The sequence below is a fragment of the Toxorhynchites rutilus genome, chromosome 1 (assembly GCF_029784135.1).
Source record: "Toxorhynchites rutilus septentrionalis strain SRP chromosome 1, ASM2978413v1, whole genome shotgun sequence".
Taxonomy (NCBI): domain Eukaryota; kingdom Metazoa; phylum Arthropoda; class Insecta; order Diptera; family Culicidae; genus Toxorhynchites; species Toxorhynchites rutilus.
Genome location: NC_073744.1, coordinates 66,817,381 through 66,844,615, shown reverse-complemented (window position 1 = coordinate 66,844,615; position 27,235 = coordinate 66,817,381).

Sequence of the window (27,235 nt, the reverse complement as noted above, 5' to 3'; positions counted from 1 at the left end):
CACAAACAAAGCTATGTATGCTTTTGTTGGAGCAGCTTTGCGGTATGGGTGCTTCACAAACACTGGTCCGCAATAGTCGATTCCAGTCGTAGAAAAAGCTCGCCCAGGGGCAATACGTGCTGGAGGTAATTGTCCAATGGGTTGCTTTATTGGTCGGCGGTCAACACGTGCACAGCGATAACAATTCCGTATCACGTTTCTTACTGCTCTTCTCCCATTTGTTGGCCAAAACTCCTTTCGTACTTCAGCCAAAGTTAAGCTGATACTCCCATGAAGTAATTTCAGGTGGTGTGATTTTAACAGTAGTAGTGTGAAGTGATGAAATCCGGGTAACAGGATTTGATGCTTTACCGCGTACGGTTCCTTCGAAAGATTGAGCCGGCCACCGACTCTCACTATCCCAATGGAATCCACGAATGGGTTGAACAATTTCAATGAAGAACTTTTCGAAACCGCTTGTCCTTTGCGAAGTTGACGAAGTTCTGACGTGTAGCATTCGGCTTGTGCTAGTTTCACTAAAGTGAATTTGGCGTTTTCCAATTCTTCCACAGAAAGTGTTGTTGATGTTACCTTTGGCGATTTTCGTGCTTTCTGAACGAAACGCAAACAGTATGCAATCGTTCTCAATAAGCGATTATACGATGAAAAACGTTTCAATAACGGGTTTTGTGGTGTATTGATTTGCACAGCAAGCCTAGTTGTTTTACGCTCGACTTCATTATCAGGTAAATTTTCTGCATCCAGTTTCTGCGTCGGCCAATATTCCTGACTTCGATGCAAAATATTCCACCCTCGACTTCGATGCAAGCAGCTCAACTCTCACGTCTCCATTCTCTGTCAACGATCGTACATAAGCACATGTTCCGTAAGCTGTTTCTGAGGCATCCGCGAAACAATGCAGCTGAAGCTCCCCATCGCCAAATGCATGCCGGTTCATTCTGAATTTGATTAGGTTATGTAGCTCATCTGTAAAGTTCCTCCATTCCAGTTGGAGGTTCGTAGGTACTTCATCGTCCCAGTCCAATGATAAGGTCCACAAATGTTGGAGTAGTACCTTCGCTCGAATTACGATGGGAGAGATTAGCCCGAGAGGGTCATACAATTTCGCAATGCATGATAGAATACTTCGTTTTGTAATAAAGTCGTTGATTTGAATTGGTTGGATATCGAATCGGAACATATCAGTTGCCGGTTCCCAGACAATACCTAATGTCTTGATAGTGTCATCAGTGTCAAACGTTTGATCAGCTTGACTCGCACGATTTTCGAATGGAATACTCTCCAGTACAGCTTTCTCATTTGATCCCCATTTTCTTAGCCGGAATCCTCCTGATTTCAACAGTTTGTCCATGTCTTCTCGTAATTGGATTGCCTTTTCTATGGTAGATTCTCCACGGATGAAATCATCCATATAAAAATCGTGTTTCAAACAATTTGCAGCATGGGGGAATGATTTCCCTTCATCTTCAGCCAGTTGATGAAGCGTTCTCGTTGCTAGAAACGAAGATGGCCCCAAACCATACGTCACTGTGGTCAGCTCGTACTTCATTATTGGATGGGAACTGTCGAATCGCCACAATACCCGTTGTAATGCACGGTCATCAGGATGAATTGTAATCTGGCGGTACATTTTCTCAATGTCCGCCAGAAGTGCCACCCTGTATTTCCGAAAACGCAGGATGATTGCCAACAGGTCATCCTGAATTACAGGTCCAATTAACAGCGAATCGTTTAAAGAAAATCCGGTACTGCTTTTCGCTGATGCGTCGAATACGCCTCTCACCTTCGTAGTTGTACTCGACTCGTTTATAACAGGATGGTGTGGGAGGTAAAAAACCACAGGTGCTGCCCGTTGCTCTTCCGCTGCTTTGTGCATATGGTTTAATGAAATGAACTCAGCCATGAATTGGTGGTATTTGGTTTTCAGTTCGTTGTTCCGTTCCAGCTTACGCTCGAGATATCCTAACCGACGGACAGCAGTGGAGTATGATTCGCCGATCATCGAATTAAAGTTTTCCTTCTTAGGATATTTAACGATGTAACGCCCACTTGGGTCCCGTGATACAGTTTCCTGGTAAAAATCCTCGCATTGCTTTTCGGTAGATGAAATGATTCTATGATTTATTTCCTCAATTTTCCAAAGTTCGATCAATGGATTCCAGCGTAGATAAACAACACGTTAAAGTATTTGGTTGAGGATTTGTTGGGACTTTTCCTGATAGCAACCATCCAAATTCACTCTCCACCAACATCGCATTTGAGTGATTCAACTGAAGTCGGCCACCCTTCAGAATTGTGTAAAAGTGCTCCACACCAATAATTAAATCAACCTTCCGAGAGATTTTGTATTCGGGATCTGCAAGAGTGACTCCTGTGGGTATTTTCCAAATTGAGATTGCGTAACACCATACAATCCAAAAAAATTGCAGATTCTGGATTTGATTGTAGTCGAGGTCGAACCAATAACACGCACTTGAGATTCACCAATACCAGAAATATTGTGAGTAACACGAGATCGGGTTAAACGTAATTGTTGAAATAATCGTTCACTCATCAGATTACACTGAGAGCCCGAGTCCAGTAGAGCCCGGGTGAGATGTTCACATCCATTAGCATCTAGTATCACTAGGATAACCGTCGACAACAGAACACTTTCGCTGCGAGACTTGACCAAAGAGTTCAGGGATACCGGCTGAGCGCAGCTAGGCGCTGTTACGTTATTCACATGTCGTGATCCATTTCGTTCTGGGCTTGAGGCAGCTTGCGAGCCTTCAGTATTAGGATTGGATGAACTATTTGCCTCAAATCCTGGATGCAAAGATGTGTGGTGTTTTTTCTGGCAAATCCGACAGCTGTATTTGGAAGTACATTTACGATCGAAGTGGTTTCCTCTGAAACAGTTGCTGCAGATTCTTTTACTGTTGACTAAGTTTAACTTATCCTTCAGATGCATTTTGTCGAACATAGGGCACTTAACTAGAAAGTGCTTATCACTGCATGCCAAACAATCAGTTTGATAGCTATCGGTAATTGTGTACGTGTTGATACGTGGAATATGAGGTGATGATGCTGGCTTTTGTTGCTTGGGGATGATTGACCTTGAGTGTAATGAACTTGGATTTTGTTCTGCATTGATGGATAATGAGTCCAACGTGCGAACTTTCATTGTTAGGAACTTCACTAAGTTTTCATACGTAGGTTCATTTTCTCCAGAAACATGCTCCTCCCAATCTTTGAGGGTTCCGTCATCCAATTGAGAAGATAACAGTTGGACCAAAATACTACTCCATTGCTCGGTTGGTTCACCAAGCTGAGTAAGGATCTTCACGTTGCGCTCGAAATCTTCCAGTAAGGATCTTAGGTTGGAAACTGTCTTCGCGGTAAGTTTGGTAGATGATGTCAATGCTTGAAGGTGCTTTTTCTTCAACAAATATTTGTTGGCATACCGTTTATTCAGGGCTTCCCACGCAATGGCATAGTTGTCGGAGGTTATTGTCAGGGATCCAATTAACTTTAATGCGTCACCTCTTAGAGCCGATCGGAGATACTGAAATTTCTGGATACACGGGATATCAGCAGATGAATGGATTAGCGATGAGAACGAATCATGAAACGTTAACCAACTATTCAGATCACCATCAAAATTCGGTAGCGTAATGGTGGGTAGTTTGATATGAGTTGCCTGGGCAACAGCAGGTGCAACTTGCATAACCGCAGCGGCATTGGGAACTGGGAGAGGAATTTTTGAAGTTAAACCACCTTTCACTCGGTAATATTCTTCTTCTATCTCTGCTCTCAATTTTGTGTTTTCGACTATAAACTCGGCTGTGTCATCGTAAGTCTCGTATTTGGTTTGCACCTCTTCGAAGGCTTCCATCAATTTATCCAATCTCTCAAGTCGTATTTTCACTTCGTTTATCTGCTGTTCAGTGTAATTGCGCAAAAACTCTTTGATCCGGTATATAGAATCCACTAAATTATTACGTTGTAGTTCCTTTTTCTTCATCTTTTTTTCGGCCATCTTGTAATTTTTAATCAACTGGAAACTCGAACCTTATTTCAGCGAACAGCACATAATTTCAGCGATGGCAGCAATCGTGAAGACTCGATCTGTGGAATTCCAAAGAACACCAAGGAAGCACCTTTCAAAGGAAAATAATTGGATTGGACAGGTACTCACATGTACTTGACCAATTAAAGGCCTTGTATTATAAACAAATCAAATTCCAAATCTCCTCTGGGTTGGGTTGGTACAGGTTAGGGAACAGTCCGAATTCCTATGTCGATTCTAGCACCCGGATCCTGGTCACGGCACCATATGATTCGTCTGGGATAGGTTGTAGGTGTAGAAACGGCTTCTGGCTGGGATTAACCTTCTTTCCAAATGAGGACACGATGGAAATTTCACAAACTTATTTTATTTAGTTCACTCTAAATTGTGACCGGTCAGTTCAACGGCTGAGGTTCAAGAGAGCGTTGCAAAGCAATAATCGCTCAGCCTACTTCTAAACTTAACAAAGTTTCCAATGAAGGTTGGAAGGAAGTTGCCATAAAAATTGCTGTACCATTTATTTTTAATTCTAACGCAACAATAACAATACTGATAGTTCCTTAAAGTGGCGATAGCGAATAAACTTATTGCAATTTAGCTGCTTAAAGAATTATTTGTTTATTTGTATCCAGAATCTATAATGAATTCCATAACTAGATTTTTATAATTGTTTTACTTAAATAGATGATTGAATTGAGTATATATTGAGGGCTCATTTCGTTTTACACGGTTTTACATAACAAAATCGGAGATTTCATTCCATACGGTTTTATCGGGAACCTATCTCCAGTGTGAATCGAGGGATAGGTGTAGTTTGATTTGATGAAAATTGGAAGCATTCCTATTTATTCATGCATTTGTTCTGCCCATTTGTGTGCTACCCTAACTGTGTTGTCAATAACGAGCAACTTAGAGTAGTGCGGGGCAATGGTGCGCACCTAACTGATGTCGTCCAATAACTCTTGATATAAAAGCAAATAAAATTCACTTTGCTTACCAAATTGTATCTATATATATTACCTTCGAAACGTAGTACAAGAATTTCTCGAGAATTTAGAAGAGAGAAAAACCTATTTTAATACAAAATGCCAAATGCGTACTTTTGCCTCATAGTGGGGGCAAAAGTGCGCACTTATTGAATTGTACTTCTGAGGTAACCTGTAACAAAAATAAATACTTTATCATTACCAGCGGAAGAAGCGGAAGAAGCACCAGAGTGTGTAGGCACCATCCAGTGGGTAGGTGGGGGTGCTATATGATGTTTTATGGGTGGAGATGAGTGGAAGTTATGTTCGAACATACCACGTACAAATTTTTGGGAGCAAGATACTGACAATATAAGATATCTGAAAATGTCCAACATTTGAGACAGATTTCCTTTTTTTAACAAACAAGCTGACCAGGCGAACTTCGTCCCACCCACAATTGATATACAGTAGAACCCCGATTATCCGCGGAATAGTCTGGCTAGGTCACCGCGGATTACGAATACTGAATACTGAATATTGATACTGAATTATACGATCGAATTCACTACTAAAGGTTGTTTTAATGCTCAGAGTGGCTTACGAAGTTGATTCGACCATCCAAACCGAAATACCGTTGATAGTTTGTAACGCAATCTCGCGGAGTGATAGTAAGAACTTTAAACGCGTTTTTCTCGAAATGTTGAAAACACGGACTAGGCCCCTTGCTTCGTGGACGATCACATATGTTAGTGACCGGCAAATTCGGCGTGGAATTGCTCTAAACAAAACGCTGCAAGTCGTAAAAGATTAAATATGTTCTGAATAGTCCCAGTTGACGGTATAGTATCACGTGAGAAATTAAAATGTGGAGGTAAATAAACAGAACTATTAGATTGAAATGTTGAGATCCGCCTACCCTACTATTGAAGGAGCATTGAGGCGATTCATAGAAGTAAAAAAGCAAAACAAAAGTTGCCTATATCGAATTCGCCAATTTTTCGTATTTACGACTAAGCGGTGGTATAATGTGATGATAATCGCGAATCGTTTATAAAATCGTACGCGTAAAAATCGATTGTCATTTCATGTGCTCTCTTAGGTGTTCTTTTGATTGCTACCAATACTAATAATTGAACCAGATTTGGCATTGATACGAAAGTGCTAGATAATTTGCGCATCAACTTTGAAAGCTGTGCCTGCAGTTTTTTGACGTAGGACTACGTCTAACCGGAAGATATAGGGGTGAAATGGAAATCTAGGCACTGAACAAGTAGGAAAAAATGCAAGATTTGGAACGCTTATAACTCGAGCATTTCTCAATAGATCGCAAAGGTTTTTGCATCAATAGATAGGAAATATATCTACGCATCTATCATAATGAATAACATTTCATTTTTCTTGGGATAAATAATTGAATAATTGTGAAATATCAAGCATTGTCCAAATGCACTATGTGCCCATTTTTGATTGGTCCATTCTGTGCTCCTCAAATCGTACCGACCAAAACGGGCAACCAGAGCAGCAGCGAAATAGAATGAAGCACGATTGGAAAGGAAAAAGAAAAAAATGAACGAAACATTGGTCGCAGTCTCACACATGCGTAATTCTCGAGCCAGCCAGTCAGCTTAAAAATCCCCGCTCCGCTGCCGTAACGATCATTCTTTGTGTGGCACCGACTGGACAACATCGTTGCTGGACGGGCTGGACGGCGAGGGATCGAGTGCCTTTCTCAAGGCAAGAGGGCGGAGGTGGTAGCGCTGGAGTAGAATAGAGTAGAGTTTTCAAAGGGCCTTTCTCAAGGCTAGAGACGAATGAACTGCAAAAGTTTAAAGTCTCTATAATACAATACCTTCCTTCCTTCCTTCCGTAACGATCATTCTTTGTGTGGACACCGACTGGAAAACATCGTTGCTGTACGAGCTGGACGGCGAGGGATCGAGTGCCTTTCTCAAGGCAAGAGGGCGGAGGTGGTAGCGCTGAAGTAGATTAGAGTAGAGTTTTCAAAGGGCCTTTCTCAAGGCTAGAGACGAATGAACTGCAAAAGTTTAAAGTCTCTATAATACAAGACCTTCCTTCCTTCCGTAACGATCATGCTCATCGAAACCGTACACCACATCATTTCGCATCACATCACATTAACAAACCAACACAAGCAGCCATGTCTGGATATGACAAAGGAGGAAAAGTGAAGGGAAAGGCAAAATCCCGCTCGAACCGTGTTAGCCTGCGATTCCCCGTAGGTGAATTCGCCAATTACTCCGCAAGGGTAGCTAGGCCGAGCGCGTTAGTTCCAGTACACCAGTCCACCTAGCGTTATAAAGTTTCGGCCGCCGAAGTGATCGAGTTGGCTGGCAAAGTTGCTCGCGACGATAAGAAAACCCGCATTCAGAACAGAACACATTCGGTTCGGTGGACATCACGACAACAGGCAGTTGCAGCGAGTGGCGAGTGGCAAACGCAATCGCAAAACGGCAGCAGGTAGCAGAAGAAAAAAGTTTGTTCTTTATACAATCTGCTTTGGTGGCAAATCCAGAACAAGGCGGCATCGAGTGCGTTCGAAATGGTTTTTTTTCAAAACCACGAGTACTAAGTTTTCTAAAATTCCATAAAACACGGCGCTTATCAGGGCCATTAAACCTTTCAAAAAAGAGTTTACGAAATATAGTTCAGTGCTTTCTATAATAATATCCAAAATAATAATAAAACACAAATTGATTTTTTCATAATTTGTTTGCCAGGATCTGATGAGTATGTGGATTTGGCAGTTGTTGTTAGCTTGTTGATAGTTGGGGACTTTCCTGATTATTCAATTTTCACCAATTCTTAAATTGTTTCCAGAATGAAAATACAGTAATTTACAATTAGTTCGACATTTAGCTAATTGGACGGTCATGTAATGCGACATATTTAGTTGGACATTTTTGTAAACATAGATCCAAATCATGACCCCACATTGAAAGTCGACACTGTACCACTGTCATCGCAAATGTTCAATTGCAGGTTAAAATCGTCTCCATTGCGACACTGAGTGGTGTTTCGGCACGTTGCATTAAATATAATTTACTGTACAACATGTCACAAGCTGGATGGGAAGAAATTTTCATACTGTGAAAGCTGTGGCGAGTGGCAAACACAATCGCTAAACAGGAAGGTTTAGCCGAACAAGATGGGGATATCGAGTGATAACAAAACAATAAACTCTTTAGATTAAAGATAATTTTGTGATCCTGAAAAGGACCCTTTTTAGCCTGCATGTGAATCCAACGAGCGAACAAATCGTAATGAATGTATTTTTTTGCCATCGCTGCCTTTTAACGCTCTTTCGTTCGTCTCGTTGGACTCGCCCCTTTGGCTGAGTCTGCCGATTTGTCTCTATCCTATGAGCGTGTACCGCTAGAGTACAAAAGGCGCGGATCCGCTGAAACAAGGTGCTACTGACATTCAACCGATTCGGTCGTGTTTTTAGCGCCCTTGTAAAAGAGTACGGAAAAATAGGAGTTTTCTCGCACAACTAATCAAATGCTTAGAGCAGCCTTTCTGAAGGCTTGATTAGTCCTAAATACAAATTGATTTTCAGCATCGCAACCCGAGGATAGCAGAAGAGGATATCAACAAACGTTCACTGAGGTGGCGGTGCTCACCGGTTCGCCGGAAAAAGCGCGCGCTTTTTCGGCGTCACTGACGCCACGCCCCCTTTTTTCTTTCGGGCAGTGTTGCCAGTTTTTTTCTGTAGTGCTAATAGTGAATCTTAATTATTAAATAAAATCTAAAAAGAAAAAAAAAACACGCATACAAACAGTGAAGTGACTGAAGCAATTATTAGATTAAGTGTAATTTGAAATTTTCTGCACCTGTTGGTGGCTTTTCAAAGTGCTTTATCGGAACAAAGTGTGATTTTCTGGGAAAATACCCCTTAGTGAATATCCCCCATAAGGAATTTTAGTGGTTTTATATCCGTACCTGCTGACTATAACCTAGGTATAGTCAAGCAGAAGCATGGCTTCAAGTAGCTCCGGGCCTCCGGGAGGCCGGGCTACAAATTTGTACGAGGGTAAACCTACCCAACGTACTGCTCCAAGGTGGGCCGACCCACTGAACGGCAACCTTCAGATCCTGTTACTTCGTGCCACAGGAGAGAACGCGATCCCGACTAACCCGTTCGTCGTGAGTAAGACGATCGCCAACGATGTAGGGAAGAAACACTACACAGCGCGACCACAACGGGACGACAAAAAGAGGACGCAGTATATCCTTACGGCCAAGGACGAGGATATAATTGGTAAGCTCCTTTTAATCAACAAATTGATCGATGAAACCCCTATCGAAGTAATTTACCACCCTACTCTAAATCAACGTAAATGCGTTGTTACTTGCCGTGATGTAATTGACATCAAAGAATCCGAACTGGTGACAGAGCTTTCCGATCAAGGTGTGATCGATGTCAAGCGAATCACCAGGAAGGAGAATAACATTGTTATTCCAACCGCTACTCTCATTTTGACAATTCGTGGAACTGTTGTTCCCGATTTTATTAACTTCGGATTTATTCGGGCTGGGACTAGAAATTTCTATCCCAACCCAATGCAATGTTTCAAATGCTATAAATTTGGACATACGAGCAAGCGATGCAAACGCGAGAACCCGCTTTGCCGAAATTGTGGACAGGAACATCCAGAACAAAAGGATGGAATTAAAACCTGCAATGCTTCAGCATTTTGCTTGAATTGCCAAGGGGACCATTCCTCTTCGAATAGGAAATGCCCCGTATGGCAAACTGAGAACAACATCACAAAATTAAGAATCGACTATGGTATCTCCTACAAAGAGGCGAAAGAAAAATACAACGGTCAAAATAATGGACCAACTTTTGCAAGTGTTCTGCAAGACAGACTCTCCAACTTGCAAAAACCAACACCCAGCTGCAACTGCAAATGCAACTGCGCCTCGGCCGCTTCGGCCTCTTCTAGCCGCGAAAGCACTCCCCCAATTGACACTACAATCGATACTTCTATGACAGAGTCGACAACCGACAGCTCAACAACGGAATCCGAATCCGAATCAGTCATTTCAATGGACACTTCTGATGTTCCAAACAAAAATAAAAATAAACGGAAAATGGCGAAAGGATCATCTTCTGATTCAGATCAAAAATCCGAAGATGAAATCCAAAATAACAAGGACAAGAAAAGAACAAAAAACGAACAAAGAACTACACCACCAACAAATAACAACACAACACCAACAAAAAACAACAACAACAACAAACATCAAACAAAAAACAACAATAACAACAACAGCAACGCACATTCAACAAAAAACAACACAAACACAACAAACACTCCAAAGACTTCTACACCAAACAAAAACAACACCAATACCTCAAAGAAAGCTTCTCTTTCCAAGGGTAAAGGACCATCGAACTAATTCTCTTTGAATAGTTCAAACATACACACAATTAAGACTTAGGAATTAGAGTTAAAAACACCAACACATTCACTCCAACACAGAAATTCGGGATACAATGGAACATCAGAAGTATCCGACGAAATATTCTAGAACTGAAAATGCTTATTTCAAACTCTAATCCCACAGTCATAGCCCTTCAAGAAACTATGACTCCAAACAACTTCGATAAACACTTCATCTCAAAATATATCACATATTTCAAAGAGGGTCCCAACCCCTCAAAAAACGGAGTTGCAATCGCAATCAAAGATGGCACTCCACATGATCTTCTTCCCATTACCACTGATCTTCAGGCAGTGGTAGTGCGCATTAAACACCCCTTTCCAATCACCGTCGTTAGCATCTACATCACTAATGATTCCGATCCGAACACTCTACGCGGCCAACTGGACCATCTGTTCACCCAACTTCCCGCCCCAATCATGCTTATGGGTGATTTCAACGCCCACTCATACGCCTGGGGAGGTGCATACCTCGATCGAAAAGGATCCATCATTGAGGATTTCATATCCGACCATTCTCTTCTCCTTCTTAACAACGGCCAACACACCAGAATCCATTATTCTGGTACTACTTCAGCCATCGATCTCACTATAGTATCAGACAAACTATCTTCAAAACTTTCTTGGAACATCCACGATGATACTTGCGGAAGCGATCATTTTCCAATCTTCACTTCCTTCGGCCAAACTTCTCCAGAGTTTTCAACAAGGCCAAGATGGAAATTTGAATACGCTGACTGGGCTGGCTATCAGTTTGACATTGAAAACCGCCTCTCCGCTAAACGAGATTGGACAGCCGAGGAATTCTCCAAAGTTGTCCTAGAAGTTGCAATGGTGCACATCCCCAGAACCAGTGGCATCCCTGGCAAGAAATGTGTCCCATGGTGGTCACCTGAGCTGAAGGCAGCGATCAAAGGTCGACGTAAGGCCCTACGCAAATTAAGAAAGGCCCATCCGGACAGCCCACTGAGACCCACTCTGCTTGCAGAGTTCCAAAGGGCTCGCAAAGAAGCTAAGACTGCTATCAACACAGCCAAGCACAACAGTTGGGTTAAATTCGTCAGCGAAATTAATCCCAACGCGTCAACAAAGGATTTATGGAGTAAGATTGGCAGGCTTCATGGAAAGAAAAGAAGCAAAGAATATAATCTTCTAATTAACGGTCAATACACCAATGACCGGAAAATCATCGCCGAGGCGTTTGGAGATTTCTTTGCTTCCGCCTCCTCCAATCAAAACTACGACCAAACCTTTCTAACCCACAAAACGGAATGCGAAAGAATTCCCATCGATTTTCATACCGATGTGGAATTTGACTTCAACAAAAACCTCTCCCTCAAAGAGCTCGATTGGGTACTGAACAAAGTCAAACAAGGATCCACAGGACCTGATGACATTAGCTACCCTATGCTTAAGAATCTACCCCATCTCGGGAAAAAAGCACTTCTGAAGCTCCTCAACAAAGTCTGGGACAGTGGAACCCTCCCCAGTTGCTGGAAAGAGGGTTTAATGATCTGTATCCCGAAACCAGACATGAACAACCATCTTCTTGACAATTTCCGCCCCATCACTCTCCTAAGTTGTGTTGGGAAAGTCTTGGAAAAAATGGTCAATCGACGCTTAACGACTTTTCTAGAGTCAAATAAGCTGATTGATCCCAGACAATTCGCCTTCCGTGCGGGAAAAGGTACAGAAGATTGCCTTGTAGCAATCGAAAAAATCCTAGACGACGCAACTGAAAAATTACACCACATTGATATTGTTTCCCTGGATTTATCCAAGGCCTTCGATCGGGCATGGAGGTACCCAGTGCTGAAAAGCCTTTTCGACTGGGGGATTCGTGGGAGATTAGGTCTCTTCGTTAAAAGTTTTCTAGAAAACCGGTCTTTCAAAACCGTTATCAACAACCACCAATCTTCTCTAAAAATCCCAGAAAACGGCTTCCCACAAGGCTCAGCACTTTCACCAACCCTCTTCAAAATTGCCATGCAATCTCTATTCGAGATTATCCCGGACCATATAAAGGTCATAGTCTATGCAGATGACATCACTCTTATCTCTACGAGCTGCTTCGGCTTAATTCAGAGAAAGAGGCTTCAAAAAACCTTAGACTCCATCCAAAACTGGGCTCTAAAAACAGGTTTTAAAATTTCCCCGGAGAAATCCAAACACATACATATCGGAAAAGCTCTCAGAAGGAGAACCTATCTTCAGCTCAACAAAATCCCGATCCCTACAATGAGGACATTGAAAATACTAGGGGTTACTTTCGACAAGAAACTCAACTTCCTATCACATTCCCAAAAGACCAAAATAGCCACCAGAAAGAAATTGAACATCATCAAGTCTATCGCAGGCAACCTAGCCTCTGGTCATAGAAAGACGTTGCTAAATGTTGTAAATGTTTGGTTGGTCCCACAAATCCTTTACGGAATAGGCACCTTCAGCCGTGGAGGGGACAGGGTGTTAAACACCATTCAACCAATTTACAATAAAGCAATTAGGCTCGCAATTGGCGCTTTTCCCACCAGTCCCACTCTTGCTGTAATGGCAGAAAGTGGGCAACTTCCCTTCACCCACCTGGTAACAAAAGCCATCACCAATAAAGCCATCCGTCACTTGTCACTCCCCGAAAGCGACCACAATGTCCCATTAATACATAGAGCTAAAACATGGTTCAAAAATCTCACGAACAAAGATCTTCCCGATATATGTGAACGTTCATCTGCGACGGGAAGAAATTGGAACGTCAAACCGCCGAACATTAACCTTGAACTTCTCAAGACAGTTCGAGCGGGAGACCCTTCTCCAAAAGTCAAAGCCTGCTTCAATAACCTCGTTGCATCCAATTTTCAAATCAACCACCAGGTATACACAGATGGTTCAGTCAGTGCCGATGGAGTTGGATGTGGAGTCTTTGAGAGTAGATACACTGGTAGCTTTTCTCTTCCACCGCAATGCTCCATCTTCAGTGCGGAAGCTTTCGCCCTTTTAATAGCTACCCAAGAATGCACCCATGAGTTTCTTCCTACCACAATATTCTCAGACTCAGCTAGCTGTCTCCACGATCTTCTGAGTGGAAACAGCAAACATCCATGGATTAAGCAAACAGAAGAGGCTGCTTCAAATAAAAACATCTCCTTCTGCTGGGTTCCTGGTCACTCAGGAATCCGTGGAAACACAGCCGCCGACATACTGGCCGGCAAGGGCAGCAAAATAGATCCCCCAGACATGCCCTGTCCTCCATCTGACATTGTCCGCTGGGTAAAACAGCAAGTCCGTGAAAGCTGGGACATAGGCTGGATAAACAGCCGTCCCACTCATCTTCATAAAATTAAAAATTCCACTCTCCCTTGGGATGACCGCCTCAATAGTAGGGAAAGGCAAGTCCTTACCCGTCTTCGAATTGGGCACACTAACTTCACCCACTCACACTTGTTCTGCAGAGCCGAAAAACCCCAATGTGCTTGCAACGAAGCTCCGGTTTCCGTTAGCCATCTTTTACTTGAATGTCAACATACCAAAGATGCTCGAGTCCGACACAACATAGGTCAGAGTCTCCGAGATATCCTCAGTAGAGACGAGACCCAAGAAACCAATTTAATTGCGTTTCTGAAAGAAACCGACTTCTTTGGTAAAATCTAAACCGAAATACTAAATACCTTGGAAAGTGCTTATTAAAGTTCGCCACTTCACAGTCATGTATGCGTGTTTATGTGTGTATACACATGTATGTACGGGTCGGAAGGAAGGTATTCATACATGTATATACACGCATTCAATAATATTAAATAACAAATAATATAATATATACTTTCATACCCACATCTATCTTCTATCCATTACATTATACTTTAATCAACTTCCTATTCCTACAGCCACACTCACCAAGGAGAATAAATTCATTAAATAAACCTCTCCATTTTTCAGCTATACTATATACCATCAAATTCAAAACCACTATATTTTATTATCTATTCAAACTGTATTTCATTTCATTTCACCCCACCCCACACCTACTCCTCCCCTCTTTCCTTCCCATACCACTCCCACCACCTCCCAATCCACTAATCCCACCCAAATCCTTTCCACTCCTTTCCTTCCTATCCTCCTGAGAAGGACCTTTTTGTTTTTTGGCTTTGGAACACGCCCTTCGCTGGGTCACTTGTGCTTCGTTACTGCTTTGGTCCTCGGATCAGTAAATTTTTACTTTTCTTTACAGCATATATTAAATATCTTATGAAGCATAGGATCCCTTCCTACCTTCTTCTTTAACCGAGAGTCGAGCGGACAGGTCTGATGAGTGATTTTGTTGGTTTCCCTTTCGCCAGTCCCCTCTGGACTGGTTTTATTGTGGCTCTTCACTGGGCTGGAGGCGAATGAACTGCAAAGTTTAAAGCCTCTTAAAAACAAAGAAACATGAAACATCCGCTGAAAAATATATCATTCTCTTTCAAACCGTAAATCAGTGTGGTTGTATGGCATCGTTTCACATCACATCGCATCAACGGATTGGTGCCGGAACACCAGTATACCTAATAGCGGTTATAGAATTTCGGCCGCCGGAGTGCTCGAGTTTGCTTGCAAAGCTGCTCACAACAATAAGAAAACTCGCCTACAGAACAGAGCACATTCGGTTCGGAGGCAACAACTAGTTTCAGCAAGTGGCAAACGCAATCGCAAAACGGAAGCAGGTAGAAGAAGGAAAAAGTTTGTTTATACAGACTGCTTTGGTGGCAAAACCAGCCACCGTAAAACACGGCGCTTTTCAGGGCCATTATACCTTTCAAAGAAGAGTTATTGAAAGTTTTTCACAATACCAATGCATTCTAAAGTGACATAATATGACATATAATATAAACTGATTTATTTTGTTTATGCTTGTTCTTGAACTTATTGGTGGTTGGGGTCTTTTAAATTTATCATTCAGTTTACACAAACCCATGCATGGTTCCCGAATTGAAAGTGGCTTCAAATTACAACACATTGTATGCAGGATGGCATTCACGAATTTTCTCGGTAGCAAGAACTGCTTTCTTTGGTTGATAACTGATGTTGAAAATTGACTGACGTTACATCTGCATTGTATAGAAACATAACTAAGGAGCAACATGATGAGCTATGTATTTCCTGCTGCTCTGTTCTTATTTTAAAGGACTTTAATCCGAAGGTCATCCGTCCCTGTATTTACTGTTGGTTTTTCAGAACGCTTATAGCTCGCTTATTTCTCGACGGATCGTAGAGTTCGTCTCCAAAACCTCGGTTCTTTTTCATGTTTTATTTACTTTGTTTGCGGAAACTACAAATCTTACAATTCATTCGTCTCCGAAACACGGAAACAGTTTAAGGTACGGTAATGTGCTCAATAGTGAAATATATGATAGTGAATGAGCTGATGACCACCTATGCAGCCATCATTTTGATTGTACGATATGTGCATACGCCGAAAGATGTCCGGCGTTGAACATTTAATAAGTACAAAGTCTTCGGAAAAAAATCAAGAATCAACTATAAGACAGTGAGAAAAAATTGAGAAAGTTTGTAAAAAAAACGCAAAAACACAACACCAAAAATTCTTTTCAGAACCCCCAACATGTTCATAAAAAGTAAACAGTAAACTAATCCATTTTTCAGGTAGATAGGTAGGTATTCACGTAGGTGAAGAAAATAAAACAATATATTTAAAATATATATTTAGCAAAAGCTGTCCCTTTTGTACAGTCCTACGTCACTCCGGTTATGTCCCCGACATTACCCACCCGTCTTTTTTATTTCGACGTTTAACTGACTCTGACTATGTTTACATTTCCATTGTGGTCAACCCCAGCGCTTTCACGAAAATGAAAAGAACAAAGCTCTTGAAGAGAAATTTTAATTAGTGTAAACGAAAAAAACACTACGTGTTTTCCAGCAGATCATAAATTCAGTGCCTTGTTCCAAGCGCCTCGGAATCTGGCTGTTACACCGTAGAGATGATCACTGTTTTTTTATGTTTGCTCGTTTTCTACGCATTTTGTTTGTAGGTTTAATTGGAGCTTGCAATGGCCCGGCGTAAACGAGAAGATTTCCATTTATCTCTGCATAAATTATCGCAGTATTTCTTACGTAGTTGTTTCTTCAGCTAAACATGATTTTACTTCCTTTGAAAATTGAGAACAACCAACCAAGGTTGGTGAATTATGCCCTACAGTCAGCCACAATCTCTAATCAGTCAGCATGATCGTCAGTGGGGGGGTCATTAACATAATGCGCGAAAATCGGAAACAACAGTTCGTCCCAATTGGTCGTATCCCGTTGAGAAACGAAGCCGTAGTTTTGCGTCACTGGCCAAAGCGGGTTAGCAGTATAATGTAACCAAAACAGCTGCATAATGTGTACCAGTTCATCGCAGTTTATCTTTCTGCTGCTTTTGACCATACCCAGGCGAATGGTCAAGTTCAACACAATTTGGTTGAAGATTTAAAGCGGCTAATTGCTGTTGCAAAACAAGGTCGAACGTTGCGCCCTAGCCTGTGTTTACAATTTCACCCTATTCGTTTCCGTGGGAACTGTTCCGCCAATTCGATTCACGGTGATCAACGTGAAATTAATTTAAATAGACAGGCACACTTAGCAAAAGTTTACGATATCAATAACTGACAACAATGAATACGCAAAATTTATTGGAGTCGCAGACGCAGACAATAATGATAGAATGATCGAAATGCATAAAGTGGAAGTTCCATAAATTGCGAAGAAAGCAAGTCAGTATATAATTATTGTTTGGGAGGAAAACCACCGCCGGATAAATGCAGCACATACCCAATTCCGAATGATATAGAGCGCGTGCAGCATGCAATGTTTACTCGCTGATAGGCACAGCAATTGTTCTTCGTTCGGCTCAACATAGGCAATAACGATTCAGTTATTGTTGTGCATTATCGATGAATGATTTTTGTTTTCATGGAAAATTGTGCTCAGTACAATTTACTACTTTTTTTTATTACTATGTTTGATCACAAAATAAACAAAAAAATTAAGGCAACGTAAGTGCGCTACACATACAACGTCCCGTCACCGTGAAGTCAACGCGAAGGAATGAAATGTCAAATATTCTCCCATGGAAATCGTATGGTAGCATTCACATACACAATCACCGGCAACTTTGACGTCGGAAAAATAAGTCCAAGAGAATAGTTGACTAGACGGTGACTGTGACGCTGTATGTGTAGCGCACTTTACTCAAAATATTTTCATTGCTTGCTTCTAGGACAGCTATTCGAATACAGTTTCAATATTTACAAATAGGGTAACATTGGGTGATTTGGACCACCCCTTCATCTCAAAAATTACGGCTCAACTTGGATTTTTATAATGTGATTTTCTTCTATTGTTGAACCGTATGTCTTCTTCTTCTTATATGGCACTAAAGTTCCTAGAGGAACTCCGCCGTCTCAACGTAGTATTACTTGCGTCATTTTCATTAGTACTTAGTTGAGATTTCTATGCCAAATAACACGCCTTGAATGCATTCTGAGTGGCAAGCTCTAGAATACGCGTGACCACAGTGCAAGTCAGAGGAAATTTCTTTGAAGAAAAATTTCCCCGACCAGAACGGGAATCGAACCCGAACCCCCGGCATGTTAGGTTTGACGCTAACCACTCGGCCACGGGAGCACTGAACCGTATGTACTTAAAGTAAAAAAAAACTTTGGTAAAACTTCACAAGTAGAGGGAAACGGTAGCATAAACACAGCAAGCACTTTGATCGTCAAAAAATGTGAGTTTTCCGATAGTGGTTTTGAGGTTTTTCCCGCTAATTAAACAAACTTTTCGTGTACTGTGCAGTAAAGTTCAGTTCGCCTACAGAAGAGGAACAATTTGATGTAGCGAAACTGTAAGTTTGATAACAATAAATGAAGTTAATTGTATTTTAATTTTTTGCGTGTTGTGTGGGGTGACATGGACACGTTTTTGTGGGGTGAATTGGTCCTACAGGTTTGAGACTTTTCTTTGGTCTAATTGATTCCAGATGCCGCTGAATTACAAAAAGAAGATAGACAGACAACGTTGGAAGAGGGAGGAGCTTGAGAGAGCAACGCAGGCCACCGAGAACGGATTTTCTTTGACCAAGCATCAAAAGTGTTTGAAAATGCTCTACCAACAGTGAAAATATTAATGCAGAATTCGAGATGGTGTCAATCCAACTTTTCTGGTCTGGAATCTGGCCAAGACACCCGGTATCGATCCCAAAACATTGTTACTGATTGTAACATTATCCCAAAATACTTTACATAAACATAAGTATGTTTTTTTCGATGAAACACACACTGGACCAAATCACCCCGTATCAAATTTTAATGTCCAAAATTTTGATCTCTTTTATTTTATGATATATTTGGTAGATTGAAGCTTCATATAATGATTAAACATTATTTATTGAGAGAAAACAAGTGTAGCTCAGTATACAATGTGACATTTTTTATTTAGACCGTATTGGTTTGGACATATTAGGCGATTTGCTTAGGTGGTCCAAATTCCCCCCTTTTTCCCCTACTCTTGAACACAGATTAGCTGTTTTACTGTTCATAGCGTGAGCGCTTTCTTACAGCGAATTCGTTTTTGTTCAGTTTCAACCTAACTGCTGTCAAAACATTTTTTGACGTAGGACTACGTCTTTCATTTCTATACCGGGGTGTAAAATCAAAGTTTCGAAAACGAAAGCGTTACGCCGGAGACCGAGATTTTGAGCGTTAATAGCTCCTAAACAGCTGAACGAAATGGTATGATTAACACTTCATTCTAAAGATAAAATGTCTACGCGTTATATACTTGTTACTTTTTGATCCAAAAACTTGTTTCAATAGTCTTAAAATTGCTTTCAAAACAGGCTATTGAAATCACCAATCGGTATATAAGCGAGCGCCACTCGGAAATTCACTCAGTTATAATTGAACAGTGATTGGAGCATGTTGTCGCTGTTGTGGTGAAGCTCTTCGTTTATCATCGCACCTTAGGCCGAAAGGGAATCCATCCGGAGGAGAGTGATGCCACAAACGGTTCCGCACACACATACACGCGCGGAACTATTTTCGTTTGGATGCCATTCAGCATCGAGAAATTTCAGGAAAGATGCAATCGTTGTTGAAAAATAATCTGCCAGTTCCCCTGAGAACTGAAAAATACATTCATGCGAAAGAGTTCATTTTAATGTTTTCTATCCATGTAACACTGCGACCAAATATTTTTCAATTAAGTGCTTATTGGTGGTTATTGAGCTAGCATTAACCACTGGTGGGCTTCGAGTATCGAGGAAAATCAGGAAAGAACTAATCGTTGCTGAAAAATACTCTGTCAGTTCCCCTGGGAATTTAAAATTACATTGATGAGAAAGAGTTTATTCTAATGTTTTCTATCCATATAACAATGCAACCAAATACATTTGGTTTTGTGATTTTTCAATTGATCGCAATTAACAGGAAAGCTTCTGAAAATTATTCTTTTTCGGCGAGGAATCAAGGGATCGAGGGATTCATTATCTAGCCTGACCTGACCTGAAAGACATGCAGTTTGTTTGGAACTGTGAGGGAGGGCAGAAAAGCCAGGAGGCAGGAGGCAGGAGAAGAAAAGATGGTGACCAAGTATCAGCACCGAAAAACGGTTCCGATTGAGACATCGGAGCAGCCACCACACACACATACACGCGCGGAACTATTTTTGTTTGGTTGCCATCCAGCATCGAGAAGATTCCGGAAAGATATTATCGTTGCTGAAAAATAATCTGCCAGATCCCTTGGGAATTGAAAATTACATTCAAGCGAAAGAGTTTATTTTAACGTTTTCTATCCATATAATACTGCGACCAAATACAATTGATTTTGTGGTTTTTCAATCATGTGCAATTAACAGGTGGTTATCGAGTTAACATTAACCACTGGTGGTGGACTTCGAGAAGAATCCGGAAAGATATCGCTGCTGCAAAATAATCTCACAGTTCCTCTTGGCATTGAAAATAACATGCAAGCGAAAGAGCTCTCGTTTTCGAAGTGCCTCAAATATTCATTTGGTCATTCATTCAGAATGGATTCAGATTCAACTTCAAACAAATGATCACTGAATCAACGATAGTCCTACGTCACCATTGCAGTTATACCATAGATATAATCCACTTCCCGTTTTATTCACTCAGTTTCAACCTAGTTTCGCACTAGGTTCAACCCGAAAGCTGTTGGGTTCGCACTGGGGTTCATCGATACAACTATACTGAATTGTCGTGTTCCGAGTATTGTTTTGGAAAATCTAAAAATAAAGACTACAAAAATGGAAAACCTGCTGCTTTTGCTTTTTTCTATTATTGGAGTCGTAATCCAATTTAGATTCTGATTTTGAAGAGTTAATTACGACGGCATTAAGCTTCGTGTGCTTTTCTGAGACGAACCAGCCCAGGAGGCTGAATGTCTCAAAAATAAAGAATAAAAATAAATCGTATGCTTTCGTTGGGAGGCGAAAATAAATATGGATTTTCAGGTGGAATGAACATGCTTTTAAAATAAAAACTATGAATGAAAATTTACTTTTATGTATCGAATATGTATTCAATGTTATGAAATAAGAGGTTTTTTTTCGAAATTGCAAGAACATATTGAACGAAAACTGTATGATTTTATATAGGGTTGAGGAAAAATAAATGTCGTATTTCTGATCGAAATTTGACGCTTTATTTAACATACTTAAAATTATCCAATTTGTTTCAAATATGCGCCGTTTTGCTCGCAAACTTGTTGCCATTTAGAAGGCAACTTCATTATCCCCCCCTTATAAAACCCCCCCTTCTTATTTGCAAAAGACTCAGACAGCCAGTTTTCGCGAGCCTCTTTTGAGACCAACTTAGTATCACCAAGAGCGTTTTGCATGGACCGGAAGAGATGATAATCACTTGGAGCCAGCTCTCGTAGCTTCTGGCGGGTCATCAAAGATGTGTGGGGTCGAGCGTTGTCCTGGTGGAAAACAACACCATTCCTATTGATCATTTCTGGTCGCTTCTGGTCAATCGCATGCTTAAAACGGTCAAGCTGCTCACAGTAGAGAACCGAGTTGAGGGTCTGGTCATAGTTGAGCAGCTCATAGTGGATGATTCCCTTCCAATCTCACCAAACACACAACAAAACCTTCCTGGCCGTTAATCCGGGCTTGGCAATGGTTTGGGCCGGCTCACCGCGCTTCGACCACGACTTGTTTCGCTTTAAGTTGTCGTACGTGATCAACTTTTCATCACCAGTCACCATCTTCTTCAAAAATGTTCGTTCCGTTTCAGCAGTGCGTCGCAGGCGTTGATTCGGTCTAAAAGATTTTTTTGCGTCAACTCGTGTGGCATCCATACATCCAGCTATTTTTAGGAATCCAATCTTCTGCAAATGGTTCCAAACGGTTTTATGGTCTATACCCAGTTCCTGGACAATCGAGCGAGTGCTCACATGCCGGTCTACTTGGATGATTTCAACGATTTTATCGGTTTCCACGACGATTGGCCTACCAGTACGGGGTGTATCTTCGACAGCCACTATACCAGAACGAAAAAGATCAAACCAACGCTGTGCTGTGCGAATCGTTGCAGTATCGGGTCCATAAACTACACTAATTTTTTTCGGCCGCCTTCGTTGCAGTTTTACCTCGCAGGTAGTAAAAACGTAAAATATGGCGAATTTCTTGGTGGACTTCATCTTTGACGCACTATAACTTGAGACTGAAAAGGACAATCACAACACTGTCAAAACGACACTTGTAGCACAGATCATCTTTAAATAGCCGTATAGTATGACCCGATGCGATAAGTACAAAACAAGATATGTTTAAGTGCTGCCATATATTGACAATATACGACATTTCTTTTTCCCCAACCCAATATTATAATGGTAATTATTTGTGGAACGAACAGGAAATCCATCGATAAATGGTGAAATGAGTGTCAGGACTACATGTGTCAGGTAATCAAACAAAATGAACTAGAAATTTTCATTGAAACTTTTAGAATTTTACCCTCCAATTGGTCCTTTTGATGTAATAGAGCAGGGGTTTTCAAATGGTGCTCCGCGGGAAATTTGTGATCTGCAAAGTTATAGCAAATGCTCCTCCTTGAAAACCCACCAAAAGTCACAACAGGGTTGTGTCCGAGACACGACCGCATAGTTGACGTAGGAATCCGTTAGGCTATCTGTTGATTTTGGATATGTTTAAAGAATTACATCGTTAAAATCTTTGATAATGATTTAGTGGCCCTGAAATGTGACGTTTTGTTTGGTTGTTGTCTTCCAGTGTTTACCATCCTTCTGTCATCATCACTCAGTTAACATTTGTTGGATGGTGTGTATCAGATAAATAATACCGAAGTGGAACGAGATATGATGTGATCCTCTGTGATCCTAGACGAGATACCTCCTGTGTTATGTATGTATGAAATAAAGAAAAAAAAACTCACCAATGTAATATAAGATAATTACCAATACCGATCACAATTATCAATTTTTCTCATCAGTAAAAACATGTTACTTTAATATAGAGAATATTTAGAATATCAGAATATCAGAAGTCTTTCGAAAATTATCTCGAAGCTGAACTTATTCATTATTATCGAAGCTTCATTATGAGCTTCTACTAATCAAACAGTCGATTAACGTCCCACACTTATAGCTCGCAACAAACTAAAGGAACTGCTAGAATTAGTCAATATGATAGCCTTCGTGATCCATCAGACAACGTCAAGTTTCATGTCTTTTTGACAACACGACCATTTTTCTCGGAGTCTGGCTGGAATGTGAACACCAGCTAAACTAACCAGATATTACACCATCAGATTATCACAGGTTAACTGCCGTTCTGCGCATAGTTGTCTCAGGTTTCTTTTTGACAATTTTCACTTTTCTTCATAAAACGATGTTTTTATGCGTAATCTATCGGAAAAACACCAACAAACTTATTGTTTGCTCCCATCTTTTCAAAAAATAACATCAAGTTCAATTGTCCCATGTTGATATTCTAGGCATAACTGTCCCTCTATGTATTATTTGTAAATTCATAAGAAATGCATCGGTTCAAGTACAAGAAATTTATGTCCCGCTTTCATCAAGACTAATGTACTCATTTCTGGTTTGGAAGAACGAACTAACAAATAAAAAAAGTTTAACATTACACGTGTACACCTTGTAAGCGAATCCCTAAAAACAATGAGATTTATATTCTGCAAAGGTGTTGCAGAAATAACTATTTAGTAGAATGGTTTGATCGCCCTGAAATGGTTTTTTTATTGTAGAATCAGTTGACGATAATTGATTGATGGTTCATTCATACCCTCGCAGAACAATACAATAGCGGATCGTGTGTCGCAATTTGTTTCATGTCAATGCAATAAAAATTTACCTCGAATGCTATTCCGGTTGTCTATTTAGCAATTGACATAGACTAAACTACAGTCAATTATATAATCAACACGAATGAACAGTCATAAGTTCAACGAAGTACTTCAGAATTATTTACTGCTGGTTTTGTATCAAAAACACTTTGATAATTGGGTAATTTGGCATCAATTAATAAAATCCGGAAGGTTATGGCATGGTTTAATGAATAGGGGCTTCAGATTCTGGACTGGTCGGCTTGTTTACCAAATCAAAACCATGTCAGGGACTTATGAGGAGTGATCGTATGAATAGTAGAAGCAGTATGAGTGATTTGAAGAGCTTAAACGAGCAGTATCATCTGCGTAGAACGAAATACACACTACAACATGTCGCAGCTTGGTTGAAACCACCCCGAATGGGTTGTTTGAACTGATTGAGAACTAAAGGTGTCCTACGAATTAGAAACTTATTGTAATTCATGTGAAATTAACGTCAATGTTGTAAAAGAGTGAGATTTTTTCCATTTGGCTCTATAGTTATGAAACACTGGAATTTTAGTTTTTTGAATGTTTCGTGTCAGGACAAAACAATAAAGCTCAAATGACCAGTCTTATAAATGAAGATAGTTATTATATCCTACACTATATACTTCAATTCAACAAACTGCTTACATATCCAAAATTCCAGAACGACATTTACTTTCTTTGTGACTAAATAAACGAAATAAACTTTTTCTGTTAAACTCAACAACCTCGAAAAGAGTAGTATTGCTTCATTATGATCAAGATTAGCGCAAATGCAATCCTAGTTGAAGGTAGTTTTACGACTGGCACGCGAACCCAAATAACTTATATCATTCCAGCACAACATTTATTTGGTATTCCCCAAATATTTGTTGGCGCACAACCTTTACGCCTGCTTCGCCATAGCGTCAGTTCAATGCATTGATGCAATGTCAAAAGCACCAACGAAGCCTTTATGATGACGGAAAACAAACAATGTTAACTACTTGGAAATAGACTGAATATATGCCTCAGCAAAGATTCACTAATCACTAATACCCTAGCGCAAATATTTCCCTCCCGTTATCTCCCCTCGTTGTGTATATTTATCATTAGCTGACCCGGTAAACTTCGTCCCACCCAAAATTAATTTTTCGTTATCACATCCACGTTTTCTTACTAAGTGCACATTCATGGGTTCAATCGCAGAAATGTTCAATTATTGATTTTCTAATCTACCTTTTAAAATTACCTTTTACTATAAAATTGCTAGTACTTCTACCAAAACTCGTCGTTATAATATCAGATTATTTTCAGACACAATTCTCTTTCAAGATTTTTCAACCACTTGCAAATAACATGTTTCTCCGTTATATGGAATAAATGTTTGATATAGAAAATTTTATAGAATAAAGACAGCCCTAAATCAGACAATTCCTTTCTCGAGTTTTGCTTTTATCAACACATTCGGCGATCCATTTTTATTTATATAAATATAAGACGATATAGCAGTGCGTTTCATCACATTAAAATCCATTTCCAGTTTCAAACAAAGATCAATTTCGCTAGCACAAACATCAAATGGACTAACAGCACTTGTCACTATGTAATTGTATAACACATGTGAATTGAATTTTTCGAATTTTCCCATTTTCCTTAAGAGTTTTCCGAAAATTTTCAATTGTCATGTTTGGTTGGAATATGTTTGATTCAAATATGTGCATCATTTTTATGGGACCCCCTCTACTTTCCAGAAGAGGGAGGGGTGTAATACCATCATAGAAACATTTTTCGTACCCAAAAACCCTCACATCCCAAATTTAGCTCCATTTACTTGATTAGTTTTCGAGTTATACAGAAATTTGTGTTTCATTTGTATGGCAGCCCCCCTTAGAAAGGGGGAGGAGTGCCTAATCACCATAGAAACATTTATTGCACCCTAAAACCTCCACATGCCTTATTTGGTTTCGTTTGCTTGATGAATTCCCGAGTAATGCAGAAATTTGTGTTCCGCAGCTCAATCCGAAACGAAGACATGCGCAAAACGAGGAAGGACAAGCGATGTGCGTTGCTTCGTATCTAGAACGGTACTGAAAATTTGTCTTCTTTCCTTCCTTTACTAAATTAAAGAGACTTGAACTTCTTCAATTCATTCGTCTCTAGCCTTCAAAAAGGCCATTGGAAAACTCTACCCTTTACTCATATTACTCCTCCACCTCATTGCGAGCCAGCTCGTCCAGCAACGGTGTTGTCTAGTTGGTGTCCTCACGAAGATCGGATGAATGGATGAAAGTTTGCCTCAGCGAGATCTACTGTTTATTCTTCTTCTTACCTTATATGGCACTAACGTTCCTAGAGGAACTCCGCCGTCTCAACGTAGTATTACTTGCGTCATTTTCATTAGTACTTAGTTGAGATTTCTATGCCAAATAACACGCCTTGAATGCATTCTGAGTGGCAAGCTCTAGAATACGCGTGACCACAGTACAAGTCAGAGGAAATTTCTTTGAAGAAAAATTTCCCCGACCAGAACGGGAATCGAACCCGAACCCCCGCATGTTAGGTTTGACGCTAACCACTCGGCCACTGGAGCACACATCTACTGTTTATACTCTAGGCAAATATTCCCCTTCGTTTTTCTTCTATTCCTTTGTTCACGGAGACTTTAAATCTTACGATTTCCCCTTTGTTGCTCGATATTTACGGCAGAAAAGCTCACAAATCAACAGAACAAATGTATGAGAAAATGGAGTTTTCATAAATTTGAACCAATTATACACCAGGGGATTATAATGTATAGCATATCAAACAAATCTTAGGGAATTTACGATTCGTTTGGTATATAAATCATCAAAATCCGTTCGCGGCAAAAATAGTTATTAACGTTAACATTATTTGATAAAAAAGTGACCTGTGTTACGGTTCGCTAGCGAAACCGAAACAAAAAAAAAACAAAGTCAAGAATTTTTTAAATGGAATGAGAATTGAATCTGTAAGTTTAAATAAAAACATACAAATACTTACCCTTCTATTATCCATACCTACCTGTAAGATGTAGCTTGCTGTCAAAAAAAAAAAACATCTGTAAAACTAACAACTAACAGCTGTACTAAAACTCGACAACTGGTCTGCGAGTTTCCGGCCTAGAGAATGGGAAAAAAAGAAGAAAAGGAAAGCTAGAGAGAGGAGAAGAACTGTGAGAAGAGAGATGAAAGGAAAAGGAGCCTCGGTAAAAAAAAAGTCGTAAAGGAAAGTAGAAGCGGATCGACTCCTTCTTAGCTACCGGACCGTCATAGATAACGCAGGGTATATTAAAACGGAATAGATACTTTGGAAGTAGTTTGTCTTTCAAGAGTTCCGTGCGAGAGTAAATAAG